This window comes from Lynx rufus, unplaced genomic scaffold (genome assembly GCF_022079265.1).
Source record: "Lynx rufus isolate CCGP_SWC_20201006 ecotype Redwood Valley unplaced genomic scaffold, mLynRuf1.p SCAF_2, whole genome shotgun sequence".
In the NCBI taxonomy this organism is placed as follows: domain Eukaryota; kingdom Metazoa; phylum Chordata; class Mammalia; order Carnivora; family Felidae; genus Lynx; species Lynx rufus.
The window spans coordinates 179,686,478-179,698,740 of NW_025814834.1; the positions used below are offsets into that span (position 1 = coordinate 179,686,478).

Sequence of the window (12,263 nt, forward strand, 5' to 3'; positions counted from 1 at the left end):
GCTCAGAATCCCAGGCATGGCTTAGTTGGATCCTCTGCTCAGGGTCTCATGAGGCTGCAAAGTGTAAGCTGAGCTGTGTTCTCCTCTGAAGTCTTGGCTGGGGAAGAATCTATTTCCAAGCTCATTTGAGTTGGTGGCAGAAGTCATTTCCTTGTGGCTGTTTGTCCGAGGGCCCCCCTCCTTAATGGCTATCAGCTGGAGGCCACCTTTGGGTCCTAGAGGCTACCTGTGGTTCTCTGCCTGCTGGCTCTCTCCAAAGGCAATTCCCAACATAGTTTTTTGCTTCATCAAGGCCAGAAGGAGGATCCCTCACTCTCCAGTCTTCTGAGACAGTCCTTTATAGCATAATCATGGGAGGGACATCCCATCACCTTTGCCATATTCTATTAGTTAGAAGCAAGTTCCAGATCCCACCTACACTTAGGGAGGGAGAGTATACAAGGGTGTGGATCATTGGAGGGTCAGTTTAGGGTGTAGCCACTTCTTTCTTTCTCTCTCCCCACCTCCCTTCTCTCTACCCCTATTCCAAGACCAGCCAGAAATCCTGTCCTCCTCGTCTTTTACAAGTCATTTCCACGCATGCCCTGCTCTTGGACTGGGGCAGGGTGGGGTGCTGCTCAGCTCTTGGTCCAAGTAGCTTATCGAGGAATTTCTTCTAAACAAGGACAACTCTCTTACTATAAAAATAATTCTGAAGAAAATAAGTTTCTCAGGGGACCTGAGTGGTGCAGTCGATTGAGCATCCAACCTCAGCTCAGGTCATGATCTCATGGTTCATGGGGTCGAGCCCCGCATCAGGCTCTGTGCTGACAGCTCAAACCTAGAGCCTGCTTCAGATTCTGTGTCTCCCTCTCTCTCTGCCCCTCCCTTGCTTGTGATCGGTCTCTCAAAAATAAAATAAGTGTTAAAAATTTTTTTGAAAAGAAAATAAATTTCTCTATCTCTTTTACAGGAACATCCCAGGGCCTACTATAGAGTAGGTACCTAATAAATGAATATTAAATGGGTTAAGAGCAGTGGAAAGGCAGCTAAGGCAGAATTCAGGGAAGTTTCATGACCAACATTTGAACTGATGCTTGGAGGATGGTTAGGAGTTGCCTTTAAATATTTTTTTGTATTTAAAAAATTCTATAGGGGCACCTAGGTGGCTCAGTTGGTTGAGCATCTGACTCTTGATTTGGGCTCAGGTCATGATTCCAGGTCGTGGGATCGAGCCCCACATCAGGCTCCATACTGAGCATGGAGCCTGCTTAATATTCTCACTCTCTCTCTCTCTCTCTCTCTCTCTCTCTCTCTCTCTCCCTCTGCCCCTCTCCCCTGTTTGTGCTCCCTCTCTGTGTGTCTAAAATTAAAAATAAATAAATAAAATTCTATACTTACAGGCACTTTAGATAATTGAGGGAAAAAATCCCCCATTACCCTTCAGTCTTAATTCTGCCACTGTTATCTTTTTTTCCCTATAAATGTTTGCTCTTATTCTTAGTAGTGAATCACGAAGCCCAGGGTGTAGGGTGTAGTCCTTGGCTGACTGCTTCAGAAGCTCACCCTCATCTGAGCCCCTGCGCTGGCTGGGCCAGTCCTCTGATGCTGACAAGAGGCAACCAAATAAACCAAATGCCAACTTATTCATTCACAAAGTTTTACATACGACTGGTTATACATATAACTGCTAAGGAGCACAGGTGCGCACAGTCTGGCCAGAGCGTTTCTCCCTGTAGCCTCACCACTTGGGGAACCCACTGGTTACATGTCTGCCCGCAGGACGATTTGAGTTTTTAATTGTAAAACCAGTGTGACTTCAGGTTTGCCACTTTAGTTATTTTCTGGGTCCCACCTGGTGGAGTCCCATCATATGTGCATTTAACTTAAGCAAAGTCAGTTACGTATGCTGTGGAAAACAGAGAAAAATAATTTAAAGGAGCAGGAGGCTGCCCCCATTCAAAGAGCTGTGCTCTTGAGGTGGGTGTGCTTTGCACTAAGCCAGTCTTGGTCCCCATGTGCCTCTCAAAGTGTGAGCCTCTCCCTGCAGCAATTGTGATTCTAGGGCATGAAGAGGAGATTGGGTTTGTTTTTTTCCCCTTTACATCATGGCTTCTGAGTGTACTCAGACTGCTTCAGCTGGTGTTCACCTAAAGAAACAGCAAACCCATTTCAAGTCGGGAAGAAAACTGCCTTGAGTGAACTTATATAAAACTATGCCTCCTCAACTTCATGGGCAACTTAAGGGACCTTCAAGACAAATTTAATTATACTTGGTTTTTGCTTTATGTACTGACTTCAGAACTGAATATGCTGAATATGGTCCTACTCCTCTGTACAGCGGGAAGCCTAGTGTCTTCCTCTTGAGGCTCGTCCCATTGGCCAAAGTCAGCTTATTTCCTTCGGTGAGCTTCCAGCCAAGTAGATGGAACTGGAACATTGGATCTTACCTCTAGCCCTGCTGCTCTGGTTCCTACCGCATGGTGTCGCTGTGGAACACAGGTCCTGCATGGTCTGGTTCAAGTCAGCACAATAAGCAGGTGCATATTCCTGCTCTGGCTCCTAGACCCACTGAAGTGCCCGGTCGTTGTTCCTCAAGGCAGCCATGCCCTGAGTGTGGCTCCTTGGGATTGAGCTCTGGTCCCTTTTCTCCCACTGTTGCATTAGCCCTGGGGGCTTTTAGTGCCAGCAGATCGTGGTCATAGGCACCCTGGTATACCCTGACCCTAACTTCAAATCACAGGGAGCAGGGGTTGGGATCTTAGTCTCTTTTCTCTCAGAAGGCTCCTGGGCCTCTCATGCAAACTGATGCACCCTTTCATAGCTCTGCATGCAGCTCTTAAAGTCTCAAGGTCTTAAGATGTGTCCGTCAACCCCCAAAATCTCTCCTTTCCCCTGGACTAAGTGTGCCTTCTCACCTTATATTTGCCATTTGAAAACGTTTTCCAAAAATTAAGTCGGCTGCAAGGAGACTATAGAAGAAGCCTCAGACAAAATTTAGAAAATCCCGCCTCCCGTCACATTGGCCTAGCAATAGTCTGATGGTTAGGACATGCCACAGCATTGTCAAAGCCCTTGAATGAGGGCTCCCCTCCCATGGGTGGTGCTTGGGTAGGTCCTGAGGGCTTTGCAGCTCTCAGCGCTCTTCTCTGTGCCCCACTGCTGATTGATCCCATGTGAATTATGCCTCTTCCACTAGAAAAGTCAAGCCTTTGGAGCCTTGGGGGCCTTCCTTTCCTGTTTCCTCTCAATGATAGCACCTGTCACTACTCCGATCCCTTTTCCTTTTAATATACAGTTTATCTCAAAGAGTACTGGCAATTTTCTGTTCCTTTACATTCTTGGAGGATACCTTACTGTTACTTTCTGCAAAAAGAAATCTAGGTGCTTCTTTTTTCTTTTTCACTCAATGTGATGTCATAAGAATTGTCCATGCTGTACCCTCATCTCCATAATCTTGTTTTCATCTTGCACTTGGGCTGGAACAGAGTTTGTGAAGCCCTTTTCCTTTCACTTGACACTTAGGATGCTGCTGGATATCCTTTTGGGGCATCACTGTGTCCCACGACTCCAGAGTTACCTCGAGTTCTATTATTTACCACACTCTTGGCCTCGGCCATAGAATAGACACAATGCCACCTGCAAATTTACAAAACAGTTCCCAGCAGGTGCTTTCTTATTTTTGTTTTTTGGTGGCCCATCAAGGCCCCACCGTTTGCTTCTAAGCTTGGGGAGTCAACTGAGCCTTGTTTTCACACATCCCCAGACAGGCAACACCAGAAAGCAGGGGTGGGTCAGCCCAGCATCTGGATCCAGCGAGGGCCTCCAATTCTCTGTTTGTTCTTTGCCAAACCCTCCTCTCCCCTCATCCTTCAATTTCTTAAACCAGGCATCATTCAAGGGAAACTGAATCCATGTGTTTGTGATTCACTGATGCCGAACATGGCAGAATGTTTTGTAGGCTTCACATCACAGCAAAGAAATCCAAGTGCGTGTGTGGGTTTGTGTGTGACTGCGTGGTGTGTGTCTTTACATGTGCATATGGTGTGCATGTATGTGTGTGCATGCGCATTCCTTTGTATTTATTGTTTTCCTTTCCATTTCTTGTAAAAATTTGAAACTGATTTTTCTTAGAATCAGGAAATCATGTTTGGCCAAAGAAACCTAACACTCCCTTCTCCCCCTTCCTGAGGAACTCTAGCTTGGCAGAAAACTCCCAAACACCCACGTTCTAACTTATTGGAGATGGTCCTGGGCCGAGCGGCTGTTGAAGTCTGGTTTGGAAGCCAGTGTTCAGGGGGCAGCTGTCCGGGCTCCCCAGCACACAGCGAGTGAGAGGGAGGCTGGAGGAACGGGCAGCCTGTGTTCTGGCTCCTCCCCTCAAGCCGTGGGGCAACTTTTCTTAGCAGAGCTCAGCTGACCTCTCAGATGGGAGCTCTGGGATTCTGTCCTTGGCCCTCTTGCCCAGTCAGCTGACCGCCTTACTCATCAAGAAGGGGAACATGGCCCAGCTGTGGGCTGTGGGTGGGGTCAGACCATCAGCCTGGTGACTCCAAAAACCTCCCCAATTTTATCACCCATCGCAGACTCTCTTGTCTTTCCCCCTCATGGTAAAGAATTCCTACTCATCCTGCAAGGATCCATTCAGCAGCCACCTCCTCTGGGAAGCCTGGATTCCCAGGCTAGGCCAGATCCTGCGTCTGGCCCCTGCCAATCATAGCCATGACCCAGGGTTCTGTGTTGTCCAGATGAAGGTCTTTCCACCAACTGGATGGAGTTCCTTGAGGACCAGAAACTCACCTCATTCATTTCTGGGAACCAGAACACCCGGAGAAAGTTTTCAACATGGGGCAGGCTGGGAACATATTAGAGTCTGGGGATGTGCGGGAGGTTTTGAAAAGCTCCCACTATCCTTCTTTGTGGAGAACCATCGCACTGGAGGGTCTCATTCGACGTGGAGAAAGCCTCATTTGGGCTGCCCAGCCTGGGTCCTCGGTGGGTAGACACCAAGAGCCCCCCTGGTGGAGGGAGAGGAGGCAGGAGACCTATTTTCCCTTACTCTGCGGTGTGGGGTGGTTTTTCCTTCCTCTGGAGTGGGGCTCCTTACCATGGCACGGTGGCACCGGTCATAACCAGGCATCCCAAGGAAGTTGTTCCTAATGGTAGAGCAGAGTAGTCATCCTCCACGGGAGCACTCTGGCTCCCTCATACCTGACATTCTTTGCCTAGTGGAAAGAAAGGGGTAGGAGTTCAGCTCTCATGGAATCAGGAACTGGACTTGACCCTTATTACACTTGGGAATACAGCCTTCCTCAAGTGGTTGAGAATGGTCAATGGTCAGACCATGAGCTCTGAGGGCTGCAGCTTTAGCTCCTTCAGCTTTTACTTTTGATTCAGTTGAAGCTTGTTACTTCCACATTATCTGTGAGCATGTTATTTTCAAGCCCCAGTTAAGCATTGTCCTGGTGCCCAGGGGCCTGGGAAGGAGGGACCTTCAGAGGGCAGTTGGGGAGGACAAGACAGCAGTGTCCCACTAGACACAGACCCATGCCTGGCTTTGTGCCTGCCCCCGTCTGGTCCCTCGTCCTTTTCCCACCCCATTTCTGCACTCCAAGCTCACAGCATCTAAAATGGAACCAAAGAACTTTGGTGTGTGTAGCTCCAGAGGACAGAGCTGGGCCCAGAATGGGGAATTCTCTTCCCTGGAGGTGGATTTCATTCTGGCACCAGGAAGGACTTTCTAATAAGCATAGCTAGCCCATATGGAGGAGCTGACAGAAGGTAGTGGGTTCTCTGTCCTTGGAAATGTGCAGGCAGAGGCAGTAGAGAAATTTGTGCCCTTGGTCGGGGGGTACCAGGTCCAGATGATCCCATCTTTAGCCAAGTGGGAGTCTGGGCACCCTGCCTCAGGTCGTAGAAGGAGTTGGCTTGAGGGTGAGGGTGTGGCAGAGCCATCTGGGAAGAGTAACGCGGTGCTAACGTGGCACTTGCTGTCAGCTGCTGGGCCTGTCATCTGCTCTGGGGGTGGAAACAGCAAGGCATGATGCTTGGAAGGGCTGAAGGGATTGTCATGGACCCCCAGATGCCTCCTTCCAGCTGCCTTTCTGATAGACTCCCTGCAGCTGCATCCTGGGGCCTGTTTGGGGGAGCCTCCATGACTGGGTCAGCTGAGGCCAGAGCCCAAGGACTCGGCCATGGGGCTTCCTGTCTCTGACACCCTAGTGCCAGGCTGTTGTGACTATGGATGTTGTCATACTAGTGGACCAGGGTTTTTGTCTACTTATTGGGTGGCCTTAGCAAGTTGCTTGCACACCTCCGGTGACCGGGAGTTCACTACTTCTCAAGGTGGTCCATTCCAGGGCAGAAAGTTATTCCTAGTGCTGAGCTGAAATCTCCTTCCCTATAGCTCTCCCCACCAGTCCCAGCATTCCCCCCCACAGCCCCTGCCCCCTCAGCTGCTTCCCCAGGCCTGCATCTCTGTCAAAGACACCTACCCCAGCTGTAACACACACCTCCCTCCCCTGTCCTTTTCCCAGTGGGTCTCCACCTCAGGGCAAGTCCATGACCTTCTAGACAAGCTCCCCAGGCTTCTGACCCCACAGCCAGAGGCCCACCGGCCCTTCGGCAGCCCCGTTCCCCGGCTGACTCAGCAAGCTAGCAGCAAACACACCCCAAAGTCCCCTCCCCGCTTGCTGCTGCTGCTGCGGCTCAGCACCCCCCATAACCCCCACCCCCAAATCCCGCCCAGAGTTTGTGCTCTCCCAAGCTGTGGAAGCCAGGTCTGGCCCAACACGTGTCCGTGCTCAGTTTTATCATGTCAGACTTGGCCCGTGGTCCCAGCCTGCTGGGGTCTGCTTAGTCCCAACTCCCTCATCCAACACATTAGCTGTCGTCTACAAATCTGATCCACATGCTGTCAGTGGCCTTGGCCAAGCCATTGATAAAAATGATCAGGAAGGAGAGGCAGAGGGAACAGCCCTGAAGCACACCTCCAGAGACCCTCTCAGATTCTCTTCACTCAGGAGAGGGCACTGCCCCAGAGAGTCACTCCGAAAAGCTCCCATCTGTTCCCAAAAGTTCTGGTGCCAACTGCCTTGACATCACACAGACACACAGTGCCAGAGGCATCCCCTAAACCTGGCAAGAGGACCAAAGCTGGGAACCCACAATGGATGCTTATGGTCATCAGACCTAAGGCGCCCTTTTAATAGTCTCATCTAGAATTGCACCCTGGTTTGACATCACACACATCAGCAAAGCTGCACCCAGGCTAAGCCAGGTCCTGGGCTTCGAGGACCTGGAACTGAGCCAGATTCAAACCTTCCCTGGAGGAGCTCACAGTCTGCTGGGGCAGGCCGTCACTTAAGAGACAATGACGTTGTAGAGCAAATGCTAATAATTGCAATGTATTGAATATTTATTATGTACCAGGCACTGTTCTAAACCTAGATTTACCCTCACAACGAACCATCATTTACCTCCATTTTATCCTCCAGTGGAAACTGAGGCACCCAGAGGCTCAGGAACTTGACAAGGGCTCCCGGCTATTGAGGGATAAATGTGGGAGCATACAGGAGCTGCCTAGCCTACCCAGGTGGGCTCAAGGGGCCCTTCAGAGAGGTGGTGCCCGAGTGGAGACTGGAAAGATGAATAGCAGTAAGAGGGGACAGGAAAGGAGTGCGGGAGGGGCAGGGGCAAGGGGACTGGGTTCCTCACTGCTTCTCTAGCACTCATTCCCTGCCAGCCTGTCGTATGCTGGATTGTCGGTGGGGCCCTGGAGAGTCAGAGGTGAGCATACCAGCAAAGTGCCCCGTAACAAACTGGGAAACGCGGGGTTCCCTGGCGCAGAGGGTGAGGTGACCCCTCAAGGATGTCTTCCCAGAGGAAGTGACATCTAGGCTGACTGTGGAAAGACAGGTGGAAATGTATCAGGTTGGGGAAATGTGTGTGGGGTGGAAAAGGGGGCATAGAGAGTTCCAGGCTGAAGGAATAACCATGCAAAGGTGGTTCAGGGAGCAGCAGGAGGCCAGGGTGGCCAGAGCGCACAGGTGAGGAGCACGAGACTGAGTCAGGCCACACTGGACCCAAGGCGTGAAGGAGTGTGCACAGTTCTGAGGGCAGTGGGGAGCCACCAAGGGCTTCAAACGGGGAGGCCCTCCCATCCCCCCCAGCAGTCCAGGTAGTCTGTCCACTGTCCACAGTGCGGGGCACGGGCAGCAGTGGGTGCCTCCTGGTGGCAAGAGGGGTCACGATACCTACCTTAGCAGTTGGCGTTACAACCAAATGAGGGTCAGTAAACAGCCTTTTGCTTCCTCAGTAAGGAGCCTGGCAGCTGCTTCCTCCCTTCCCCCACCCCTGCAAGTGAAGCAGTTACCAGATTGAAACAGGCTGGGCCCTTGAGCCCAGCCTGCTTCCCAATCAGCGTAATCTCTTGATCCACAATCCCTGGGCTCTGGGTGGTGGCCAGATGGCTCGAGAGGGAATCCCAGACCTCTCAGCTCCGTGAGGCTCTTCCCCAGGGCCTGCAGGGATCATACTCCACGGAGTACCCAGCCAGGCTGGGAGTAGGTGAGGTAAGGTTACCTGTTCTCCCCTCCCTGTAAATTACAGAGCCAAAAAGGACATTGGAGCCTCATGAGGAACCTCCCACTCAGTCTAGAAGCCTCGATCTAGCATCCAAACAGGTGGCCATCCAAGCTCCACTTGGATACTTCCAAAGATGGGAAGCTCATCACCACAAATCTACCATGGGACAAGTCGTCAGCACTGAGAGTTGAACTACAGACGCATTATATGGACTGTATCACATTAAAATCGTGGTCAGCCAAAACTAGAAGACACTTTTCTTCCCCAGGAGTTAAACCAAGTCTGTCCCGTGGAGAGGCAATGAGAGTGGAGGAAGCCCCACAGCGTTCTGAATCAGAAACCCCTGTTCCACGCCTGACTCTACAGTTTACCAGCTGGGTGGCTTGGCCGATTATCTCCACCTCCCTGAGTTTTATTTCCCTTCTCTGTAACTCAAACTGTGCAGTTCAATAAGGTAGCCACTTGTCATAAGTAGTTATTGAACCCCTGAAATGCAGCTACTACAACTGAGGAACTTAACTTTTTAAAAAATTACTTTAAAAATTTTAAACCTGAAGCAGTGTAGAAATTGTTATATTGATTACACATTGAAATGATAATATTTTGGATATACTGGGTTAAATAAAGCTAAATTATTAAAATCAATTTCACAAAAAATGAATTTCACCTTTTTTTTCAGTTTAAAAAATTTTTGGGGTGCCTGGGTGGCTCAATCACTTAAGCATCTGACTTTGGCTCAGGTCATGATCTCACAGTTCGTGAGTTCGAGCCCCGCATCGGGCTTTGTGCTGACAGCTCGGAGCCTGGAGCCTGCTTCACATTCTGTGTCTCCCTCTCTCTCTGCCCTTCCCCTGCTTGCGCTCTGTCTCTGTCTCTGTCTCTCTCTCTCTCTCTCTCTCAAAAAAAAAAAAAAAAACCATTAACAAAATTAAAAAATAAAAATGTGACTACTAGGAAATTTAAAATTTTAAAATTGTGGCCTACATGATGATTCTATAGGGCAACGCTGAGTTAGAATATTTTTTAAGGATCAAGTGAGGTGGATGTTCCAGTGTTCGCAGACAGTTAAGCTCCAGACAATTTACGGTTTCTGTGGCTGCCGGCTACTCAAGGGATTGTGTTTTCCCTCACACAAGCAAGCCATGCTCATTCTGGAAAGAATAGAGAATGTGAATAAACAGTAAAACAAAATGAAAATCACCCATAATCCCACCACTCAAAGATAGCTACTGTTAAACTCTCCAGAGTTTTCTTCTGTGCATATCCATGTGAGTCCTCACAAAGCCTCCATACCCCAGCCTGTAGGTTCTCAGAAAGGTCACTTTATTTATTATTTATCATTTGTTTGTTTGTTTATGGAAAAGTCACTTTAACAGCTTGAACCTCCTTTCTCGTTACCGTGAGTCCCTGCAGTGACCATTGCCACACGCGGAGTCCGGGGCTTTCCTCACACTTAACCTCCCGACCTTCTTGCCCTCCGCTAACCTGCGGTCACCCTGCGCTGCCCGCACCAGCCTGGCTGTTCTGTCGGCTGCTGCCAGCAGTTTCCTCCCCGCGAGCTCCCCTCTCCATGGCTCACCTCTCTCTCCAGCCAGGAGAAGAACCCTTCCCAGTTTAGAGGTTCCAGAGGGGAACTGACTGGGGTCCCAGGTGTCGGAATCCTTTCCATTTTATCCATCAGCCCTCCCCTTTCCAGAGCGCCTGCGTCAGGTCCCCTCTTGCTCTATGTAGAACCCACACCCCCTCCCTTCCCACATCCTGGTCTGTCCCCGAGTTGGCACCACCCCTGAGTTAGACCTCTTCTTCCTGAGGGTGGCCTTCTCAGGGGCTCTTTGCTCCTTTCTGAAATCCGATTGTCATGTACGCCCCTGTCCTGCACAATCCTTCAAGGATCTCCGTATCTGGACTGTACATTCTGGAACGGGATCTCGGTCACAGGAGGCTCTGCGCCCTGCAGGCACCCCTCCACTTAACATCAAGTAGGAACATCTTTCCATTGCCACCGTCACCTCTAATGGCTGCTTAGAACTCCATTGCATGGATATGCTGTAACTTTTAATCTAATTCTGCACTGATGATTTCTTGGGTTAGTCCCAGCTGTTTGCTCTTACAAATACCACTTCAGTGTCCTGCAGCCAGGAAATTCTGCTGGATGAGCTGTACTGGACCCCACTTCTCCCTCCTGTCCCCCTTGGCCTGGCACTCAAGGCCACCCCCACTCCTGAGCACAGCCTTATCTGTGTGTCCCCCATATCACCATGCCTCTAATGTGACCTGAGCTCTGACCACACTACACAGCCCAGTGTGCCCACCCTTGGCAGCCTCCCTGTTGGCTTCTGCTGTCTCACTGCCCGCGATATCGGCCCCATCTTCAAATCTTCCTCTTCCTCACAAGAACCAACTCAGATGTTCCCTCCTCCAGGAAGCCCTTCCTGACTCTCCTAGCTAGAAGTGAATAAAGACAGTACGTCCTTGTCCCCTTGCTTATGCTACTAATACAGCCACCCTGTCTCCTGGTTCCTTGAGTCCACTTGTGCCTGTGTCCCCGCCTGTCTCCTTCCTGACCCTACCCTGCCCCCGATACCAGGAGCAACTTGAGGTTGGGGAGCGATTCTGATTTCTTTCTGTGAACACAGGGCATGGCACAGAGTGGGCATGTGCTAAAGGTTTGAATAAATACGTGAAGGAAAGAGGACAGGCCTGGAGCTGGGGCCCGAGTTCTGGTCCAGCTGGCCACTAGTGTTTTGTGTGACCTCGGGCAGGTCTCCCCCTCAGGGCCATGGCTTCCCTGTGGACTTGGCTGGGGGGATTCTGTTGTGGTCAAAGGACTGCTTGGCCCTGCGCCTATGTGCTGGCTCCAGTCTAGGGATAATGGCTCCCATGGATAATAATTGCAGAGCAACCTCCCGTGTCCCTTGCCCGCACAATCCCGTTACGAGCCCTTCAGGATTTATGTCCGAGACCCACCCTAAGCCCATCACTAACATACGGCATACTGGTTGACAAGGGATGAACAGAGATTGTAAACATTCATTCATTGATTCATTATTTATTCCCTCCCTCATTCAGCAAGCTGCTACCAAGCTCACTGCGGCCGGGCCCCGTGCCTGGCTCTGTGGACCCCACATTGAGTCAGACCCGGGCCCAGTGCTGGAGGCACTTTCAGTAAACAGTCAGCAACTCAGTGAGGTGGGGGCTGGGGCAGAGGCCAGCACAGGGCCTGGGGGAGCCCAGGGAAGGAGCCTTTGCTCCAGCTGGTCATCAGGGAAAGCTTCCTGGAGGAGCCTTCAACTGTATCTTAACAGAAGAGCGAGCCTTTGCTACAGAGAGCGGGGAAGAGCTGGGCACTCAAGGCAGCAGCTACAGCCTGAGGTGGGGAGAGGTTCACCTTGACCCTGGATGCTGCCTGCGAGTAGTCTAACGATAAGAGGAGTGGGATGGGGAGGGATTATCCACTCTTGTTTACATGATTGAAACCAGACAAATACGTCCTTTATCTGAAAGAATGAAAGGGCTTTGGGGAAAAATCCTTTTGGCAGCAAAGCAAAGCACAAGGATCTCCTTAACTAATCTCTCTGCCCCACCCCACCAACTGCCCTGGATGGCAGGCAGAGAGCCCAGGGCCAGGCAGGCAGGGGTGGGGAGGAGCCGAGGGGAGACCCACAAGGGCCCTCAACACAGCCTCCCACAGTGACGAA

The 12,263-nt window shown here is 50.8% G+C and overlaps 1 protein-coding gene across 1 annotated transcript in view; it reads left to right on the top strand.

The window, feature by feature from the left end:
* SLC1A7 (solute carrier family 1 member 7) overlaps positions 1-12,263 on the top strand; it is a 44,226-nt gene that overhangs the window by 11,521 nt on the left and 20,442 nt on the right. The gene's annotated exons all lie outside the window — the stretch shown is intronic.